The sequence below is a fragment of the Nuphar pumila genome, chromosome 14 (genome assembly GCF_984573655.1).
Source record: "Nuphar pumila chromosome 14, dmNupPumi1.hap1.1, whole genome shotgun sequence".
Lineage (NCBI taxonomy): Eukaryota > Viridiplantae > Streptophyta > Magnoliopsida > Nymphaeales > Nymphaeaceae > Nuphar > Nuphar pumila.
In genome coordinates, this window is record NC_143262.1 from 36,399,498 (window position 1) to 36,420,430 (window position 20,933).

General features: G+C 39.0%; 1 protein-coding gene across 2 annotated transcripts in view; it reads left to right on the forward strand.

Moving 5' to 3' along the window:
* The first annotated feature begins 561 nt into the window (after window positions 1-561).
* The window catches only part of LOC149816765 (uncharacterized), a 188,422-nt gene continuing 168,050 nt past the window's right edge, over window positions 562-20,933 (forward strand). For both annotated transcript variants that reach the window (XM_089988083.1, XM_089988082.1), the window contains exons 1-2: window positions 562-767; window positions 995-1,051. The gene's annotated coding sequence lies outside the window, so the exon portion shown is untranslated. The remainder of the gene's footprint in view (window positions 768-994; window positions 1,052-20,933) is intronic.

Sequence of the window (20,933 nt, forward strand, 5' to 3'; positions counted from 1 at the left end):
ATGACGAAAAAGGGTGCTCCGGCGATAGTAGACGATGACAAAGGGTGATCCCACGGCAGCAGACGACGTTACATGCTGCATCGTCAAAGAGAGCTCATATTACAACAGATGGTGTATCGTCAAAGGGTGAGACAAAATGTTTAGGGCGACATATTGCGAGAAACTCTTGTTAAAGCAGAATCATTTACTCCTTAAGACAAAAACGATGATGATTTTAACCCTTTATCTCTTCTGACAGAAAAACATTTTTGTCTTTTACTCGAAACATTGATTCATGATGATACTAATGGTAGAAAACTATACTTAGGTCTTTGCAAACAAACCAAACTTCAATGCTAAGTGATGCCGACATAGGAGGAGAAATGAACCCCACGTGCTTACATACGTGCCCTCATTCCGCCCCGAGAACACGCACCTACGTGTTCCCGGTGGGGTCATATAACCTGCTTCGTTCTCATACGGCTAAATGTAAAAACTGAAACGTTAACCCGCTTATTACAAATTACTGATTAGTTACGTGGCTTTTCATAAATTGCTCGAAAAGGGGAAATAAACAATTTCATGACGAAACTTGAAGCCTCTCTCTCTCTCTCGATTCTTCCGCTTCGTTTTGGGGTTTGGGTTTAGTGATCTCGTTTTTCTTCCTACTTTTGAGCATCTTCCTTCGGTTCTCTGAGCGATTTGAAGAGCGAAAAGTGGTAACCGTAATTCTGTTCAATCAAAGGCATTTCTCTCGCCGAAGAAGGAACAAGTCCGACGGAAGAAAGGTTCTCATTTTTTCCCGCTTGAACTAGTTCGGAGTCAGATCTGAGTTTTTCATCTTCTACCCTCTTTGTTTTCTTTTGTTTTTACTATTTTAATGAATCTTTAATTATATTTCTTTTCTGTGCAATTTTGATTGTCTTTCTGTTAGTCAATTCACGAGCATGCGTCTTAGAATTCTTTAATTGATGGTGATAACTTGATGTTTCCATTGATTTGATCTTCTTCGTAGGTTTTCCGGATGATTTCAAGCTAGGGTTATTGTAAAATTAGAGATAGCTTGGAGACGGTAAGGATTTCGATTCATGTGGTTGTTTTCTCTCGTTTTCCTTAGATTGACAAATTTCTCCGAAGAAGTTTGGTCGCACAATTTGAAGTTTCACTTTCGGTTGAATCCGATTTTCTAGTATGGTGCCTCTGTTATCTGAAATCTGATGTTGGTTGGTCGATCCTTTTGATCTAAGTATGGGTTTTTTCTTCTTTTGTTCATTTTATGTGTGTGGAATAGACGTTTTTTTTCACGATTTTTTGCTAATCGGGTAGTTTTTATAAAATATGAGAACTATAAAAGGAAAATGATTCCAGTAGTTTTCATGAATAATAAATATGAATGGCAGTTTGTATAACATATAGATGAACTATTTGTGGAGCCTCAATAAGAATGTATTTGGAGGCCCTGAAAAAAATGATATGATTGTTCGGTTTCCGTACTTCATACTAGAGATAAGCCGTCTGAGAAAATTTTGGACTTTTTGTGTTTCCAATTGAAATCCGGTTTTCGTTAATCTTACTGGTATAAAATGTGAACACATAACAATTGAGAGTTTTTTGGTGGCATCAAGAAATCCGTAGAAACGTGAGCCTAACATAGGCCTCTTTCTAGCCAAACAGCTCGATAATAGAGATACTGGAGTTTACATATGTCCACTTCTTACCCATGTTAACTATTTTTTTATATTGAATAATTTGCTTTAAACACATGGTTATTGGTGGTCGTGTTAATTTTATTAACATTGCTTCAATGTTTGTCTTTTTGTTCGCCCTCATCTTGCAAGGATGAAGGGTGCATATTGAATTTTGCATAGGTTTGGTTGCCAAATGGATGAGTTAGTGGATTTGCATTTATTCTGTTTTTGCTTGTTCTTTGACTATCGTTTGGGTAAGAACCCATGTTTGCTCAGACACTTAATCTCATGGAGTTAATCACTAATATTACTTACTTCAATGTATTTAGTGACCTAAAATATGATAATGTCTCTAAAGAAAGAGTGGGCTTTATGTTCTGGATTTTGTACTGCAGGATGGAATCAATCCCTCATTGCATGACAGTAGAAGAAAAAAATTTCCCTTCACCCTTGTTAGTTATTCATTTTGTCTTTGTTCTACTTGTTAATTGTTTTACAGACTTGTGCTTTCACATTTGTTGCAATTATTGTAAGATCTTGATTTGTTCAATCACCAGGAGCTCTCAAGCACACATATTATCTACAAATGGATGATTGAAAGGTTTGTTATTCAATAGTATAACATAACTTTTATGCTTGTGTCAACCAAACCAATACCAACAAACTTCTTTCTATTCTTTCTATATAAAAAGATCCATCTGAGCAATCTGAGTAGGGATACATTTTTTCCTAATCAACCAACTTTATTGAGAAAGATTTTTTTTTTGTAGGCCAAGACATTGATAGTGAGATCTCAAATCTGCTTGTTGGTCTCATGGTATATCTCAGTACAGAAGATAATACCAGGGATCTCTATTTGTTTATAAATTTTTTCTCAAATGGGTAATATCGGGAATAGCCATTTATGATGCTATGCAAATTGTTCCACCAAAAATACATACAATATGTGTGGGATTATCTGCTTTAATGGAATCTTTCATCTTGATTGGAGGAGAATTTACCAAGTCTCTAGCATTCCTTTGGCATCAACTTTTTGCATATTTTATTTGATTAGTAAAAAGTAACTGATTCAAGTAAATAAATAGATGTATATAGATATAGCAATGTATCTTCCATAAAAAATGAGATTTGTTAATAAAATATATTGGATTTTTTCCCTACTTGCTTATGTCGTCCATTTATTTCTTAGGGATAATGTACTCATTTATGGTGTTTATCTTTAAACTCCATTGGCAACAAAGAGAACTCTTTGTGTTTTATTTTTTTTGAGGGAACATAAAACACTTCATTAATCATCAATCAAAATATCAACATACAACAAACTTCATCGATGACTAGTCGATTGAACAAAGAGAGAAAGCTAATGAACAAGGGTTTTAGCCACTCTAGATCACTAAATCCCCATTTAGAGCCCACCATAAAGAAAACATCGGTAAGGATGTGCATGCAGACAAATTCAGCCTTATGTGCCTCGTCTCTGTGCAACTGTTTGTTCCTCTCCTTCCAAAATGCCCACCAAGAGGAGATGATCCATTGTTAAAATGTATTGTGTGTGTGTGTGTATATATATTTCTGGGTATGTAAACTAAAATACCCATCAGGGGTATTTCAGTCATTTCACTTATGTAATAGATGTCAGCCCACTAGGGACTGATGACTTTTTTATTGTTCTTATTTTTTATTGTTTTTAATATGACTGTTGCAATATAGCTGTTGGACCAGCCCCTTGTTTCTTGGAGTGCCTATTTAAAGGCACTCCCTCCCTTGTATTTCTTAATGCTTGCTGAAAGCATATTTGAATAAGAGACTATTTTTTTTACTTGTGTTCTTGCTCTCTTTTAAGAAATTTATGTGTTAGCCCTTAGTGGCTCATTGTATTTGACCCAGAGTTACCGGAAGCACCCTTGGGAGTGGGGAAGCGCGCTTTCCCGAAACGTGTTTTGGAAGCGCGAAACGTCGCGCTTCCGAAACATGCTGGGAAGCGCACAAAAAAAAGGGAAGTGCGCTTCCCATTTAGGGGAAGCTCTCTTCCCTTAAATGGGAAGCTCGCTTCCTCCTTTTTTTTTTCGTTTTTTTGTATTTTTTTTATTTTTCTCTTTTTTCGCTTCCTCCTCGCTTCTGGTTTGCTTCCTAGTTCACTTTCGAGAAGATTCCTGGTTCGCTTCTAAGACTTCCCATGCTTCCCGCTTCCTAAAATTTTGAAAGTCCCTCACTTTCCGCTTTCGCTTCCCGAATCGCTTCCCACTCCCGCTTCCTCGTCTGACAACTTTGATTTGGTCCATAAGTGGCTTGTGTCAGTATTTGTTGATGTGCACACTTGTAGCCCTTTTGCGGCATTGTATTTGTGCACTTGGTTTTTCATTACATGGTATCTGAGCCTTCAGTGCTCTTGGGTGAAAGCTTGTACGTGAAGAGGAGGATTGTGAGATTGGTGGAACATTGGTTCGTTGGCTCGTTGCCTTAGGAAGTGCGCCATCAAACTTCTTTAACATTTTTTCTTGCTATCTTCTCCTCTTCTTTCCTATCTTTCTTATCTCTTTTCTTTCCTCCACTATGACCGATAAAGAAATTGTAACTGTTGTTCTCATCAAATTTGATGGGAAAAACTACATATGGGTCGCGGTGGTGAAAAGGATCCTCATGGGTAAAGTTTTTTTGGCATTTTGTTGATGGATCCACATTGGAACTACAATCAGTTCTCACAAAATTGGTTGTTGGAACCGATGGTGAATCCAAAGAAGAAAGTCTTAAGGGGATTGAAAGATAAAAGGATATGCTTGAATACAAAAATGCCTATAAAGAGTGAGAAGTAGGTCATGCCAAGGTTATTTCCCTCTTTATGGGTATATGCATGAGGAGCCTTGCTCCGATATCCTTGAATTTGAAAGAGCCGATGAGGCTTGGGAATATGTTAGACAAACGTATAACCAAAATGATATGTCACACAAATGGGATCTCAAAGACAAAATGCATAGTTGCAAACGCGGTGATAAAACCATGAGGGAATACTATAATACCCTCAAAAGGCTTTGGGATCAATTAGCTAAACTTGAGCCTATGTGGGAGACTCCTAATGATGCTTAAAACAGGAAGAAATACAAGCACAAGGAACATTTGTTTCAATTTTTTAGAGGTCTTAGACCTGAATTTGAACAAGTTCAGGTCAATAGTATTCATAGGGAAAAACCTCTTTCTTTACATGAAGTCTTGGCTCAAGTATGCATGGAGGAGACAAGATTAAGGTCTATTTTCGAATCTAAGGAGATAAAGGATAACGTGTTGGCCGTCTCAAGACCAGGTGCCAATATAAATGTTTATAAACCACCACATTTTTCAAAACCTTACGATGAGAAAAGTAAATATGATGACAACAAGAAAATAATTATATTGACTTGTCATAATTGTGGAGAACTGGGCCATATTAGGTCATTTTGTCCCAAGTTTAAAGGAAGAGAAGAAAAAAAGGTGGCACCCATAGGAGCGTCTCACGAAGAAAGAAGTGGAACCAATGAAGATTCTAAATCTATTGTAATCGTGTTCACTCAAATCAAGGAAGCCCTTCATCCACTAATAAAGAATTCTTCTCTATTCGGTGGTGCAGTCTTTACATCGTCTCTTCCCAGTAAGGTTTTGTGGCTTTTGGATTCTGGAGCCTCATTTCATATGACTCCATATTCTTCTTTACTTTCCGAATATTGCACTAATTCAACACCAAAAAATATTTTTATTGCCGACGAATCCTTTCTTAGTATTAAAAGCATTGCAAATTTTGAAAGCACTTCAAAATTCTCTATTCCAAAAGTTAGACTTGTCCCAGAACTAAATTTAAATCTTTTATTTGTTTCACAAATCATCGACCATGGGTACAATGTCTCCTCATTCAAAAAATGTTGTGTAGGATCTCCAGTCCAAGAAGCCAATTGAGGAAGGCTATAGAGAAGGAGACCTTTACTACATGGAACATCTTCTTCTTCTAAAAAGCAATTTTTGTTATAACGTTCAAAATATAAATTTAGCTTTATGACATCAAAGATTGAGACATGTTTATCAAAATTATTTCATGTATTCCATTTAAACAAATTTTGTAATGAAAAATTCTATTTTGAGGATTGTATTTTTGGCAAAATGAAGTCTCTTTCCTTTCCAAAAAGAACCTTCTCCTCTAAACCATTTGAATTAGTTCACTCGGATTTATGGGGACCTTCTCCTATTTTATCTAAAGGTGGTTTCTCTTATTATGTAATATTTGTTGATGCCTATACAAGGTACTCATGGATATACTTTCTTAGGCATAAAAATAAGGTTTTTGAGAACTTAAAAAAATATCATAACTTTATTAAAAACCAGTTTAAGACCGAAATTTCCATCTTCCGCTCCGATTCTCGGAGAGAATTTATGTCAAATAATTTTAAAACTTATTTTGAAAATAATAAAATTATCTATCAAAGATCATGTACCTATACTCCTTAACAAAACAGATTTGCTGAGAGAAAACATAGGCACATAATTGAAACTACTAGAACTCTTTTAATTGTAAAAGATGTTCCAAAATATTTTTGGGCATGAATCATGCTTGACAGCTGTGTATTTCATCAACAGACTTCTGTCATCTAAGCTTCAAAACATTTCTCATGAAAAACTTTTTAAAATCTCTCCTGATTATCTTTGACTAAGACCTTTTGGATGTAAATGCTTTGTTCTCATCGACAAAAATGAAAAACTCTCTCCTAAAGCCATACCGTGTGCTTTGTTTGGATACAGAGAGACTAAAAAAGGGTTTAGATGTTTTGACTTCAACAAGGACAAACTATATATATCCAGGAATGTTCGTTTTCTGGAAAATGAAAGTTTTTTTTTTCTTTCAAAATCTGCCTAAGAAAGACTTTGAGTATTATTTTTTGCTTGAATTACTTCATCAAAATAAGGATGATTCTTTGTTTGAGAATGATAGAGATGAAGAGCCTCAATAAAATCAGGATGAAAACATTGAAATTGGAGGACCTAGCATAATTCAATATAGAAGACGAGAAAATGATAGTCAACCAAATGCCTTAGAAAGATAATCCACCTTAGAAAATCAATAGTTTGAAGGAGTCAGGAGATCAATTAGGACTTCTAGGCCCCCTTATAGATTTGTCTCATATAAGTCATTTTCACCACAATATAGGGTTTGTCTAGCTAAAATTTTGTCCTATTTTGAACCTATCACATATAAACAAGCACAAGAATATCCCAAATAGATAAAAGCTATGAATGAAGAATTAGGGGCACTAAAAAAATCTATGACTTGAGAAATATCTGATTTGCCTAAAGGTAAGAAAACTATAGTTGTAGATGGGTGTATAAAGTCAAAACTAAGAGTGATGAGACCCTATAAAGAAACAATGCCAGGTTAGTTGCCAAAGGGTACACACAAGAATACATTGACTATGATAAGACATTTGCACCAGTAGCTAAGACCTCATTGTTGTTGCTGCCATTAAAGGTTGGCCTATCTACCAAATAGATGTAAAAAATACATTTTTAAATGGAGACTTAAAAAAAGTTTATATGGATTCATCTCCTGGATATGAAGTCCCTCTTGTAACGTGGTTCAATTGAAAACAACTCTTTATGGTTTGAAACAGGCACCCAAAGCCTCGTATGATCACTTTAGTTTTGTTATGCTTTGGGTTTTAAATCTTGTTATATTGATACTACCATGTTTACTAAGAAATCTGATTCTAGGATAGTTATACTTCTCCTTTATGTTGATGATATGATCATTACAGGTGAAGACAAATATGAAGTAAAGTATATTAAATGTAGTCTTAAAAAATATTTAGAAATAATTGATCTTGAGTTTCTTAGATTTTTCTTAGGAATTGAGGTTGCTTACTCTCCTAAAAGATACTTGCTTTTTCAAACCAAGTTTGCTAATGATATCATTGACATGTCAGGCATTATTGATGAAAAAGGGTGGACACACCTAAAGTTATTAATGCCAAAATAAAAATTGATGATGAGACACCTCTTCATATCGCCAAATGATTGGCACCCTGACTTATTTAACTATTACTATGCCTGATATTGCACATGCAGTTTATAGTGCTAGCCAATTCCAACATTCTCCTACTACATTTCACATGAGTTCTGTGATGAGAATTGTTAGATATTTACAAACATCTACCTCTAGAGGTATTTTGTTATCATCTTTTTCATTTCTTAAGTTGATTGCTTATTCTGACTCAGATTGGGGAGGAGATCCAAATGATCGACGCTCAATTATTGATTTTTGTGTTTTTGTAGGTGATTCTCTGGTGTCATAAAAGTGCAAAAAACAACATAAAGTATCATTATCATCTACTGAGGCCGAGTATCGTACAATGACTACTACAACAACATAGATTGTTTGGTTGCAAAGACTACTTGATGACATGAGCGTTCATCTTCAGTCACCCTTCAAACTGTGTTATGATAATAAGAGTGCAATATACATGGCTGACAACCATACATTTCATGAAATAACTAAACATATAGAAATATATTGCCACTATGTGTATAAAGAATTTTTGAGGTAGACCATCACCCTACCTTATGCTACTTCTGAGTATCAACTAGCATACTTTTTCACCAAGGTGCTTCCGTCACCTCGATTTTATTTTCTTCTTGAAAAACTTTCGGTGATCGCGCTGTAAGTTTGAAGGGGGGTGTTAATATATATATATATTTGGGTATGTAGACTGAACAGTCATTTCACTACTGTAATAGATATCAGTCCACTACGGACTGAAGACCTTTTTTATTGTTTTTATTATGACTGTTGTAATATAGCTGTTGTAGCTGGTCCAACTAGCTTTTGGACCAGTCCCAACGACTATAAATCTAACCGTTGGGGCTGGTCCAACAGCTAGTTGGGCCAGCCCCTTGTGTCTTGGAGTGCCTATTTAAAGGCACTCCCTGCCTTGTATTTCTTAATTTTTGCTAAAAGCATATTTGAATAAGCAACTATATTTTTTTACTTGTGTTCCTGCTCTCTTTTGAGAAATTTATGTGTTAGCCCTTAGTGGCTCATAGTATTTGGCCCATAAGTGACTTGTGTATTTGTTGATGTGCACACTTGTAGCCCTTTTGTGGCATTGTGTTTGTGCACTTGGTATTTCATTATATCCATCACCTATTTCCTGCTATAAGAGAGAGCAGGAGGACCCATTAGGAGGTCTCTACTTCACGACTGTGACTGTCGGTGAACATTTAGTTGGATGGAAGTCCAACACAATTTGAAGATGCTCTAAAAATTATGAGCAGCTCCAGAAAAGGTGCAAGCCGCTTTCCTCAATGGACCCGCACAGGTAACATATGCTAGTGAGGCTGAAGCCCCTTTTCTAAAGATTGTGGTGCGTAAGGGCGCAGTCATATAGAAGGAGCCAGGCGGACCATTTGGCATTGGGGGAGGGACCCGGGCCCCAAATGCCTCTCTTGGGGAGCACAACCAACCAAGGTGACAACAGCGAAAGGTAAGAGGACGACGTAGAGAAAGTGTCGTCCTTGGAGCACTTCCAAATAATCAGTTTAGTGTTGACAAGGTCTGGACCAACCAGATTCCCCATCCCTTACAATAGGCTCCCCAAGTTGCAAACATCGGGCTGCAACGAGGGGGATGCTAGTCAAGAGTGCTTCCGTGGAAGTTGTATTTGCTTCTAAGAAACTGTGTGAGTGGGGAAACATCATCCAGGTTGCAGAGATTCCAGAACCATTGCATGAGAAGGGTTTCGTGCTGCACGCTGAGAGATCTGATGCCGAAACCGCCTTTGCCCGAGGGGGATGCAATAGTGTGCCAATTTACAAGCGTCATCTTCTTTGAGCCATCCACCCCACCCAATAGAAAACCTCTGAGGATCTTGCAGATTTCTTTCTCGATGGATGCCGGCATACAGAAGATGGACAAGAAATAATTTGGGATTGATGATAGAATGAACTTAATCTTCACCAACTGGGCCAGCATGCGAGAGGTAGAGGGCGCGCTGACCCTGTAGTTTCTTCCTGATCCTGTCGACTACATGCCTCCAGAGCGGTGCACGAACACGAATTGAGTGAAGAGGTAGGCCCAGGTAAGTGGATTGTATTCCACTGATTTGGCAACCAAAGATTTGAGCAGCGGCAATCTTGACACGAGCATCCATGTTGAAGGTGAATAGTTTACATAACGAGGCCCGAGATCGCCGCAAAACACTTGAGGAGGAAAGCGATTCTTGGAACCTACTCCATATTTCCTTGACCAAATATTAAAAGGTCATCTACAAATTGTAGAAGAGAAATTGAGGAGCCATGGAATATGAGGGTTTCAATGAAGTTGTTATCGGTGGCACAACGGAAAGTGGAGCCAAGACCTCCCCAATGATGTCGAACAACAAAGGCGACAAGGGACACCCTTGTTAGAGGCCGCGGTGAAGGGGAGAGAAAATCCCATACCTCTCATAGTGTCGAAGAGAAGAGGCCAAGAGACAGAGTGTAATGCTTTGGAGAAATCGACTTTAAGAACAAAGTACGGGCCACCACTTCTGGTGATGCTATGAATGAGCTGGAGAACTTGAATATGATAGAGTTCTGCACCCAGGACGAATGTATCACCTCAAGAAGCACATTTTTTGATGAATTCTGTACACAGCTCTATCACCCTCCATAGGAAGTGACCACCATTCACGAATCTTGTCACACAAGTCAGGTTCCCTCAACCACCACGGCTCAAACTGGAAGTGGCAGTGGTTTGTAAAGCCCTAACCCCAACGAACCACCATTTCCCCATGATCTCAAATTGACCTAACAGATGTGAACCCATAAGTATCATAAGGCTGCTGTAAAAGTGTCTTCAAAAAGACATTACAATCAAGACACAAAGTTCTTGATGAAAAACGTGTGCTCAAATGCACAATAAGAACTCTTAGAATACTTGTGCACAAAGGCACAACCCACAATATCTCACAAACACAGTAAGGCATAAAAAATGAATGAAAAACTTTATTAGATAATGCTTGGGATTTGTCCCAAAGCCATAACCAAATACAAAGAGGAGAGCTCTATTTATAGAGCATCAAAAAAGACATTTAGTGGGCCTTGGAGGGGCTCCACATGTAGTTGTTGGAGCCCCTCCAACGGTCACAAATGTGACTGTTGGAGGGGCCCAACGACTATATGTGGCCCCCCAAGGTACATAAAGTACAATATTTAAAAGAAAAGAAAAATAAATAAAATAAAAATAAGAATATACAAACATATTAAAAAAGAGAAATATGCGTAAAAAGAGAAAAAGACTAAAATACCCCTATGATTGATGTATATTTGTATATATATAATTAGATAGATACATGTACATATATATGAAATATATATGTATATGTATTTCTCTTTATATATAAAATATATATGAGCATTACAATAATTTGGTATTACAATTTAACACCCCCCCTCAAACTTAGGGCATGATGACCAGAAGTTTGCCAAGAAGGAAGTTGAACCACGGAGAACACAGTGTTTTGGTGAAGAAATTTGCCAACTGATATTCTGAAGTTACATATGGAAGATCTATGACTCCTTTTAGATATGCTTCTCGAACATAGTAACAATCCATCTTAATGTGTTTAGTCCCCTCATAAAATATATGATTTTTAGCAATATAAATTGCACTCTTGTTATCATGGCAAAGCTTGGTGGGCCCTTTTACATTGATCCTCATGTCTTCTAATAGCTGATGAATCCATATAATTTCCATGGCAGTAGTTGCCATGGCTCGATATTCAGTTTCGGTAGAGGATAAAGACACTTTTTGTTGCTTCTTACATCTCCATGAGATCAACGAGTCTCTTAAAAACACACAAACACCAGTAGTAGAGTGACGGTTATTTGGGTCACCTCCCCAGTCAGAGTCACTATAAGCAATTAATTTTATTTCAGAGGAAGAGGATAAGAATACTCCCTTATTTAATGTACTCTTTATGTATCTGATGATCCGCATAATGACACTCATGTGAACAGATGTTGGTGCATGTTAAAGCTGGATTGCATTATGAACTGCATGAGAAATATCTGGTCTAGTAATAATTAGATACATCAATGTTCCCACAAGCTGTTTGTAGGGAATGAGATTTGTGAGGAGAATACCATCATCAATTTTCATTTTGTCTCCTACTATAGCAGGAGTCTCACAAACTTTATCATCTGTAATACCTGACCTGTCAAGAATCTCAGAGGCAAGCTTAGTTTGAGATAAAAAATACCCTTTATGAGATTTTGCTACTTCAATTCCCAAAAAATATGTTAGAAATCCCAAGTCAGACATCTCATACTTGTCCTTTAAAATTGATTTTATGCTTTTAACTCCTTTAGTATCACTTCCAGTTATTAGCATATCATCCACATATAAAAGCAGTATTACTATCCCTGCACTGGTTTTTCTAACAAACAAAGTAGTGTCAGTGAAACAGGACGAAAATCCATTTTCTAACATTACAAAATTAATTCTATCATACCAAGCCTTGGGAGCTTGTTTTAGACCATATAGTGCTTTTCGAAGACGAATCACTTTTCCTTTGGGAGTCTCCATTCCTGGCGGAACATCCATATATACTTCTTCATTTAGAACACCATTTAAAAATGTGTTTTTAACATCCATTTGATAGATGTTCCATTTGTTAATTGAAGTAACATTGATTAGGCATCTGACAATAACCATTCAGGCTAAGGGGCAAATGTTTCTTCATAGTCAATCCCGTATTCTTGACTATATCCTTTAGCAACTAGCAGAACTTTATATCTCTCAATAGATCCATCGCTTTTAGTTTTTACCTTAAATACCCATCTACACCCTTTTGTTTTATTACCTTTGGGAAGATCTTGAAATTCCCAAGTTTTAGCCTTGTTGAGGGCTCTAAGTTCACAATCCATCGCTTTTAACTATTCGTCATTCTTTTTGGCTTCTTTAAAGTTTCTGGGTTCTACATAGGAGTGAATGACACTTAGACAAACTCTATGTTTAGGTGTAAAAGAATTGTTTGAGATGAATCTAGAAGGTACCTTTTTATTTATCTCAGTTCTTCGTAGGTTTTCTTCATTTGTTGAAGTTGAGCCACTAGGTTCACTGTAATTTTCGATTGCACTTTTAAAACAACTTGTCTCTATGAGAATATGTTATAGGATCTCTCGATGCTCCTTCGCCACTGTGTTGGTAGGTAGATGTATGGAGGGAAATATTTTCCTCATCTTCATTATCACTAGCCTCATTATGAGTGAGTTCATCATCACTATCATCATTTTTAGCTAACAACTCAAATAAAAAAAATAATTATAAGGTTCACTTCTTTCAAAACCATTAACATTTTCCAGAAAACTCACATTTCTATAAACATATAACTTGTTATTCTTAACATCATAACATCGAAACCCTTTTTGGGTTTCAGAGTATCCAAGGAAAGCACATGTAATGGCTTTTGGTTAGAGCTTGTCGTTCTTGTCAGTAAGAACAAAACATTTTCTACCGAAAATTCTCAATCGACTATAGTTAGGTTCTTTGGTATACAACATTTTGAAAGGCGAAATTTTTAGATGGTAACCGATTTATAAGGTAGACAGATGTTAAAGCAGCTTTGGCCCAAAAACCTTTCGGGATGTTTTAAGAAATAAGAAGGGTTCGAGTTGTCTCTATAATATGTCTATGCTTTCTTTCTGCTAATCTATTTTGTTGAGGAGTTTTCGGACAAGATCTTTGGTGAAGAATACCATGACTTTCAAGATAATTTTTGAATTCATTTGAAATATATTCTCTCCCAAAGTCAGTTCTAAAGATTTTTAAGTTTTTATTAAATTGATTTTTAATCATCATATGATAGGTTTTGAAAGTCGAAAAAACTTCATATTTGTGCTTAAGAAAAAATATCCAACAATATCTTGTGTAGTCGTCAACAAAGATTACATAATACGCAAAACCCCCTTTTCATAAAATTGGTGCCGGTCCCCATACATTCGAATAAACAATTTCAAAAGGTCTTGTTGTAAACATAGATCTTTGACAAAAAGGTAATTTTTTCATTTTTCCAAGAATACAATCGTTACAAGTGAAATCACTTTTACATAGGTGTTTAACAAACGATACAACAACAACAACAACTACGCCTTCATCCCAAAACAATTGGGGTCAGCGATATGAACCAAAAAAGAAATTCATTTTGGGTCTTCCACATGAAGATGAAATTTTTACAACATTTGGATGTCCAAGTCTCTTGTGTCATACATTAATATCTTTTTGTTGGACAACATTACAAAAAGGGTTCTTTGGAATTTGAAGGGAATCGACATAGTATAGATCTCCCTTCCTACAGCCTTCCCAAATCAACCTCCCGGACTGTCGATCCTGTATCCAACATTTATTAGATGAAAATTTTATATCACACCCATGATCCGGGAGTTGAGAAACCAAAAACAAGTTTAAGTTTAGTTTTGATATAAATCTAATTTTTGGGATAAAGAACCCTTGTTTTTCAAAATTTTCAATTTCTTTTACTTTAAGAGAAGTTCCATCTGCAGTTGAAACAAAGGATGAAAAGCGATTGTTTGAGTATTCAGAAAAGGTACTAATACTTGGGGACATATGAAATGAAGCACTCGAATCTAAGAGCCAAGAGGTCTTACTGGGAGGCGAAGATGTTGATATGGCGGCTCCGAAAATTACCTCCATGAGAAGTGGTTGAAGAGCATCCACAATTTGTTGTAACGAGAGAGCTTCATTTGAAGATAACGAGTACTCTTCCTTTTGAGGTTGAGAAGTGGTAGCCATAGCTAGCAACTTCTTCCATTTTGGACAAATTGGTTTGATGTGCCCTGGTTCCTTACAAAAGTGGCACGCAAGCTTGTTATAATCTCTCTTTCCGCCTTGATCACTTGCTCCTTGGCTTTGATTCTTGAAGTTGGGAGGTTTTTAGGTTCTCAAGTTGTTTTCCGGTCTTGAGACGATATTAACACCTTCATTTTCTTCATGGTTGGAAGGTGTTGCTAGAACACTTGGGTTATTTTTGCTTATACCCATACGAGTCTCTTCCTCACTTAGTTTTGTAATTACATCTTCAAGAGAGGGGAAAGTGAAAGAGGATAGAAGCGAGGATCAAATTTGTTCAAATTCGGGTCTAATTTCGTTCAAAAAATTTTAAAAACGATCTAATTGTTCATGCCTAAGTTCAATAGCCTCTTGATGCAGCGAGAGAGACTGAGACTTCACGACAAGGTTGCAAACGTTGCTACTCGTAAAACAATGAAGGAACTGATGCTGTCACGCTATGGGTAGACGTGATGACAGGGGAAAACCTCAACCTTATCGATGTAGCGAGATGGGAATTGTCACCTTCACACAGGGGACTGACGATGAACTCGTGGATGCGGTGAGGGATTTGAAGTTGTCACGTTGATGGGTGCCACATTAACGCTCTTTGCTGAGGCGGAGGAATCAACGGTGGTCGGCTAAGGTGCTGACGTTATGCCAATTCTCCAAGGCACAAACAGTCGTGCAACATCAAGATACTCAATGGAAATATGACGCAGGGCAACAGATGAATCAATCCGATCAAAGGTTTAATATGAACTCGGTAAGGGGTTACAAGGCTTAACCAAAAACAAAAACGAGCAAAATAAAAGAATAATAAGGAACGAACTGGCTGGAATGAAAAGCTTAGCAAAAGATAAAAATAAAAAAAATAAGAAAGGCTGCTGCTGAATCAAAGCTGAAAAGAATATAATAATCAACCTCCAAACCCAAGTAAAGAAAAAAGAAGGAATGACAGTAAAGGCTGCTGCAACAAGACAAAGAACATTAATGTAGCTATCCAAAAACTGTTGTAGAAGGCTGAACGTGACAAAGGAAATCACAAAGTAAATAAACAAAAGAAAAGTAAGGGCTGCTGCAGAACGTGACAAAGAAAAAGGAACGCAGTAAAAAAAAATACGGTTGCTGAAAACTTTTCGGCCCCCCCACGCAACCCTAAGACCAGGTTTTTATAGCTGCTGGTGGATCCGGGTCTCGGGTCCAGTCTAGGACTCGGATGGGACCCAAATCGTTGTTCATTTGCTGTTGTGTCTGTGACGTCGGGGACGTTCCGGACCTGCTATGCATCATTCTCCCCTGGTTGGGAAGAAGTCGGCTCTGACGACTTGTTGTCACCACGGTATGCATGGCAACATGTATCGATATTTTTGGACGATTCCAAATTAAAGCCTGTAGATTGGTTTTGAAATTGACCGTCTATACCATCTGCTATGACACCCCATGGAAGCACAAGCTGAATTTCTGTCCCTCCAGCACGCGGTCTTAAGGGTTTGGCTAGAATCCCAACAATACAAGCATGCTTACCAAAAACTGGACCACCTGCTGAAAACTTCACTATATCTGCCCCGAATGCATAGTGGCTCTGCTCACCGTCTATAGAGAAATCCCCGTTCAGGATCTTGTTCCCAAAAACAAACCTAAACAGCTTCAAAAGATCAATTAATGCTGGAATGTTCAATGTTCCGTAAAGAGGCCCGTCATTCCCCATTGCTGAAACCATAATAATATTATTTGCAGTCAATTCCCAAACCGTTTCGACCAATGGAAGGTCTAAGTAATCAGGTCCCTTTGAATCAGTATCTTCAAGAAGACGCATCAGAGATTGTGTCACACCCCCAGACTTGATATTATTTTCAGGATAGGCATTCACACCTTTATTATCTATTTTTGGCAACTCAAGATGGTCTATTGTTTGAGTACCATTGTTCTTTCCTTCATTTACCTTTGAATTGTGGAGCAAGGCATGGTTATCTGTTGTTAGATGGGATTCACGCTGAGGGTGCATCGACTGACTTGTTTTTACGAAGATGGGATTCATGCGAGCCGCTGTGCTGTCAACTGGATCTGCTACCGGCGTTGGTGTTGAAAATGCGCGTTGTTCCATCGTTGATTCAAGAACGACCAACCGATCTTCGATTTCATCCATTCGTTTTGACAAACCGGCTACCTCCTTCTCTAGGCGTAGCATATCTTCTTGCATCTCCGTCACCATGTCGAGCATCCGCTTCATGATCTTCTCTCGTGCCTTTCCGTTCGTAGGACCGTTCCTCGCCTCTTGCGTCATGCCGTTGACGAAGGATGAGGGGCTGGGCTCTGATACCGTTTGATGCAGCGAGAGAGACTGAGACTTCACGACAAGGTTGCAAACGTTGCTACTCGTAAAACAACGAAGGAACTGATGCTGTCACGCTATGGGTAGACGTGATGACAGGGGAAAACCTCAACCTTATCGATGTAGCGAGATGGGAATCGTCACCTTCACACAGGGGACTGACGATGAACTCGTGGATGCGGTGAGGGATTTGAAGTTGTCACGTTGATGGGTGCCACATTAACGCTCTTTGCTGAGGCGGAGGAATCAACGGTGGTCGGCTAAGGTGCTGACGTTATGCCAATTCTCCAAGGCACAAACAGTCGTGCAACATCAAGATACTCAATGAAAATATGACGCAGGGCAACAGATGAATCAATCCGATCAAAGGTTTAATATGAACTCGGTAAGGGGTTACAAGGCTTAACCAAAAACAAAAACGAGCAAAATAAAAGAATAATAAGGAACGAACTGGCTGGAATGAAAAGCTTAGCAAAAGATAAAAATAAAAAAAATAAGAAAGGCTGCTGCTGAATCAAAGCTGAAAAGAATATAATAATCAACCTTCAAACCCAAGTAAAGAAAAAAGAAGGAATGACAGTAAAGGCTGCTGCAACAAGACAAAGAACATTAATGTAGCTATCCAAAAACTGTTGTAGAAGGCTGAACGTGACAAAGAAAATCACAAAGTAAATAAACAAAAGAAAAGTAAGGGCTGCTGCAGAACGTGACAAAGAAAAAGGAACGCAGTAAAAAAAAATACGGTTGCTGAAAACTTTTCGGCCCCCCCACGCAACCCTAAGACCAGGTTTTTATAGCTGCTGGTGGATCCGGGTCTCGGGTCCAGTCTAGGACCCGGATGGGACCCAAATCGTTGTTCATTTGCTGTTGTGTCTGTGACGTCGGGGACGTTCCGGACCTGCTATGCATCATTCTCCCCTGGTTGGGAAGAAGTCGGCTCTGACGACTTGTTGTCACCACGGTATGCATGGCAACATGTATCGATATTTTTGGACGATTCCAAATTAAAGCCTGTAGATTGGTTTTGAAATTGACCGTCTATACCATCTGCTATGACACCCCATGGAAGCACAAGCTGAATTTCTGTCCCTCCAGCACGCGGTCTTAAGGGTTTGGCTAGAATCCCAACAATACAAGCATGCTTACCAAAAACTGGACCACCTGCTGAAAACTTCACTATATCTGCCCCGAATGCATAGTGGCTCTGCTCACCGTCTATAGAGAAATCCCCGTTCAGGATCTTGTTCCCAAAAACAAACCTAAACAGCTTCAAAAGATCAATTAATGCTGGAATGTTCAATGTTCCGTAAAGAGGCCCGTCATTCCCCATTGCTGAAACCATAATAATATTATTTGCAGTCAATTCCCAAACCGTTTCGACCAATGGAAGGTCTAAGTAATCAGGTCCCTTTGAATCAGTATCTTCAAGAAGACGCATCAGAGATTGTGTCACACCCCCAGACTTGATATTATTTTCAGGATAGGCATTCACACCTTTATTATCCATTTTTGGCAACTCAAGATGGTCTATTGTTTGAGTACCATTGTTCTTTCCTTCATTTACCTTTGAATTGTGGAGCAAGGCATGGTTATCTGTTGTTAGATGGGATTCACGCTGAGGGTGCATCGACTGACTTGTTTTTACGAAGATGGGATTCATGCGAGCCGCTGTGCTGTCAACTGGATCTGCTACCGGCGTTGGTGTTGAAAATGCGCGTTGTTCCATCGTTGATTCAAGAACGACCAACCGATCTTCGATTTCATCCATTCGTTTTGACAAACCGGCTACCTCCTTCTCTAGGCGTAGCATATCTTCTTGCATCTCCGTCACCATGTCGAGCATCCGCTTCATGATCTTCTCTCGTGCCTTTCCGTTCGTAGGACCGTTCTTCGCCTCTTGCGTCATGCCGTTGACGAAGGATGAGGGGCTGGGCTCTGATACCGTTTGATGCAGCGAGAGAGACTGAGACTTCACGACAAGGTTGCAAACGTTGCTACTCGTAAAACAACGAAGGAACTGATGCTGTCACGCTATGGGTAGACGTGATGACAGGGGAAAACCTCAACCTTATCGATGTAGCGAGATGGGAATCGTCACCTTCACACAGGGGACTGACGATGAACTCGTGGATGCGGTGAGGGATTTGAAGTTGTCACGTTGATGGGTGCCACATTAACGCTCTTTGCTGAGGCGGAGGAATCAACGGTGGTCGGCTAAGGTGTTGACGTTATGCCAATTCTCCAAGGCACAAACAGTCGTGCAACATCAAGATACTCAATGAAAATATGACGCAGGGCAACAGATGAATCAATCCGATCAAAGGTTTAATATGAACTCGGTAAGGGGTTACAAGGCTTAACCAAAAACAAAAACGAGCAAAATAAAAGAATAATAAGGAACGAACTGGCTGGAATGAAAAGCTTAGCAAAAGATAAAAATAAAAAAAATAAGAAAGGCTGCTGCTGAATCAAAGCTGAAAAGAATATAATAATCAACCTTCAAACCCAAGTAAAGAAAAAAGAAGGAATGACAGTAAAGGCTGCTGCAACAAGACAAAGAACATTAATGTAGCTATCCAAAAACTGTTGTAGAAGGCTGAACGTGACAAAGAAAATCACAAAGTAAATAAACAAAAGAAAAGTAAGGGCTGCTGCAGAACGTGACAAAGAAAAAGGAACGCAGTAAAAAAAAATACGGTTGCTGAAAACTTTTCGGCCCCCCCACGCAACCCTAAGACCAGGTTTTTATAGCTGCTGGTGGATCCGGGTCTCGGGTCCAGTCTAGGACCCGGATGGGACCCAAATCGTTGTTCATTTGCTGTTGTGTCTGTGACGTCGGGGACGTTCCGGACCTGCTATGCATCATTCTCCCCTGGTTGGGAAGAAGTCGGCTCTGACGACTTGTTGTCACCACGGTATGCATGGCAACATGTATCGATATTTTTGGACGATTCCAAATTAAAGCCCGTAGATTGGTTTTGAAATTGACCGTCTATACCATCTGCTATGACACCCCATGGAAGCACAAGCTGAATTTCTGTCCCTCCAGCACGCGGTCTTAAGGGTTTGGCTAGAATCCCAACAATACAAGCATGCTTACCAAAAACTGGACCACCTGCTGAAAACTTCACTATATCTGCCCCGAATGCATAGTGGCTCTGCTCACCGTCTATAGATAAATCCCCGTTCAGGATCTTGTTCCCAAAAACAAACCTAAACAGCTTCAAAAGATCAATTAATGCTGGAATGTTCAATGTTCCGTAAAGAGGCCCGTCATTCCCCATTGCTGAAACCATAATAATATTATTTGCAGTCAATTCCCAAACCGTTTCGACCAATGGAAGGTCTAAGTAATCAGGTCCCTTTGAATCAGTATCTTCAAGAAGACGCATCAGAGATTGTGTCACACCCCCAGACTTGATATTATTTTCAGGATAGGCATTCACACCTTTATTATCCATTTTTGGCAACTCAAGATGGTCTATTGTTTGAGTACCATTGTTCTTTCCTTCATTTACCTTTGAATTGTGGAGCAAGGCATGGTTATCTGTTGTTAGATGGGATTCACGCTGAGGGTGCATCGACTGACTTGTTTTTACGAAGATGGGATTCATGCGAGCCGCTGTGCTGTCAACTGGATCTGCTACCGGCGTTGGTGTTGAAAATGCGCGTTGTTCCATCGTTGATTCAAGAACGACCAACCGATCTTCGATTTCATCCATTTGTTTTGACAAACCGGCTACCTCCTTCTCTAGGCGTAGCATATCTTCTTGCATCTTCGTCACCATGTCGAGCATCCGCTTCATGATCTTCTCTCGTGCCTTTCCGTTCGTAGGACCGTTCCTCGCCTCTTGCGTCATGCCGTTGACGAAGGATGAGGGGCTGGGCTCTGATACCGTTTGATGCAGCGAGAGAGACTGAGACTTCACGACAAGGTTGCAAACGTTGCTACTCGTAAAACAACGAAGGAACTGATGCTGTCACGCTATGGGTAGACGTGATGACAGGGGAAAACCTCAACCTTATCGATGTAGCGAGATGGGAATCGTCACCTTCACACAGGGGACTGACGATGAACTCGTGGATGCGG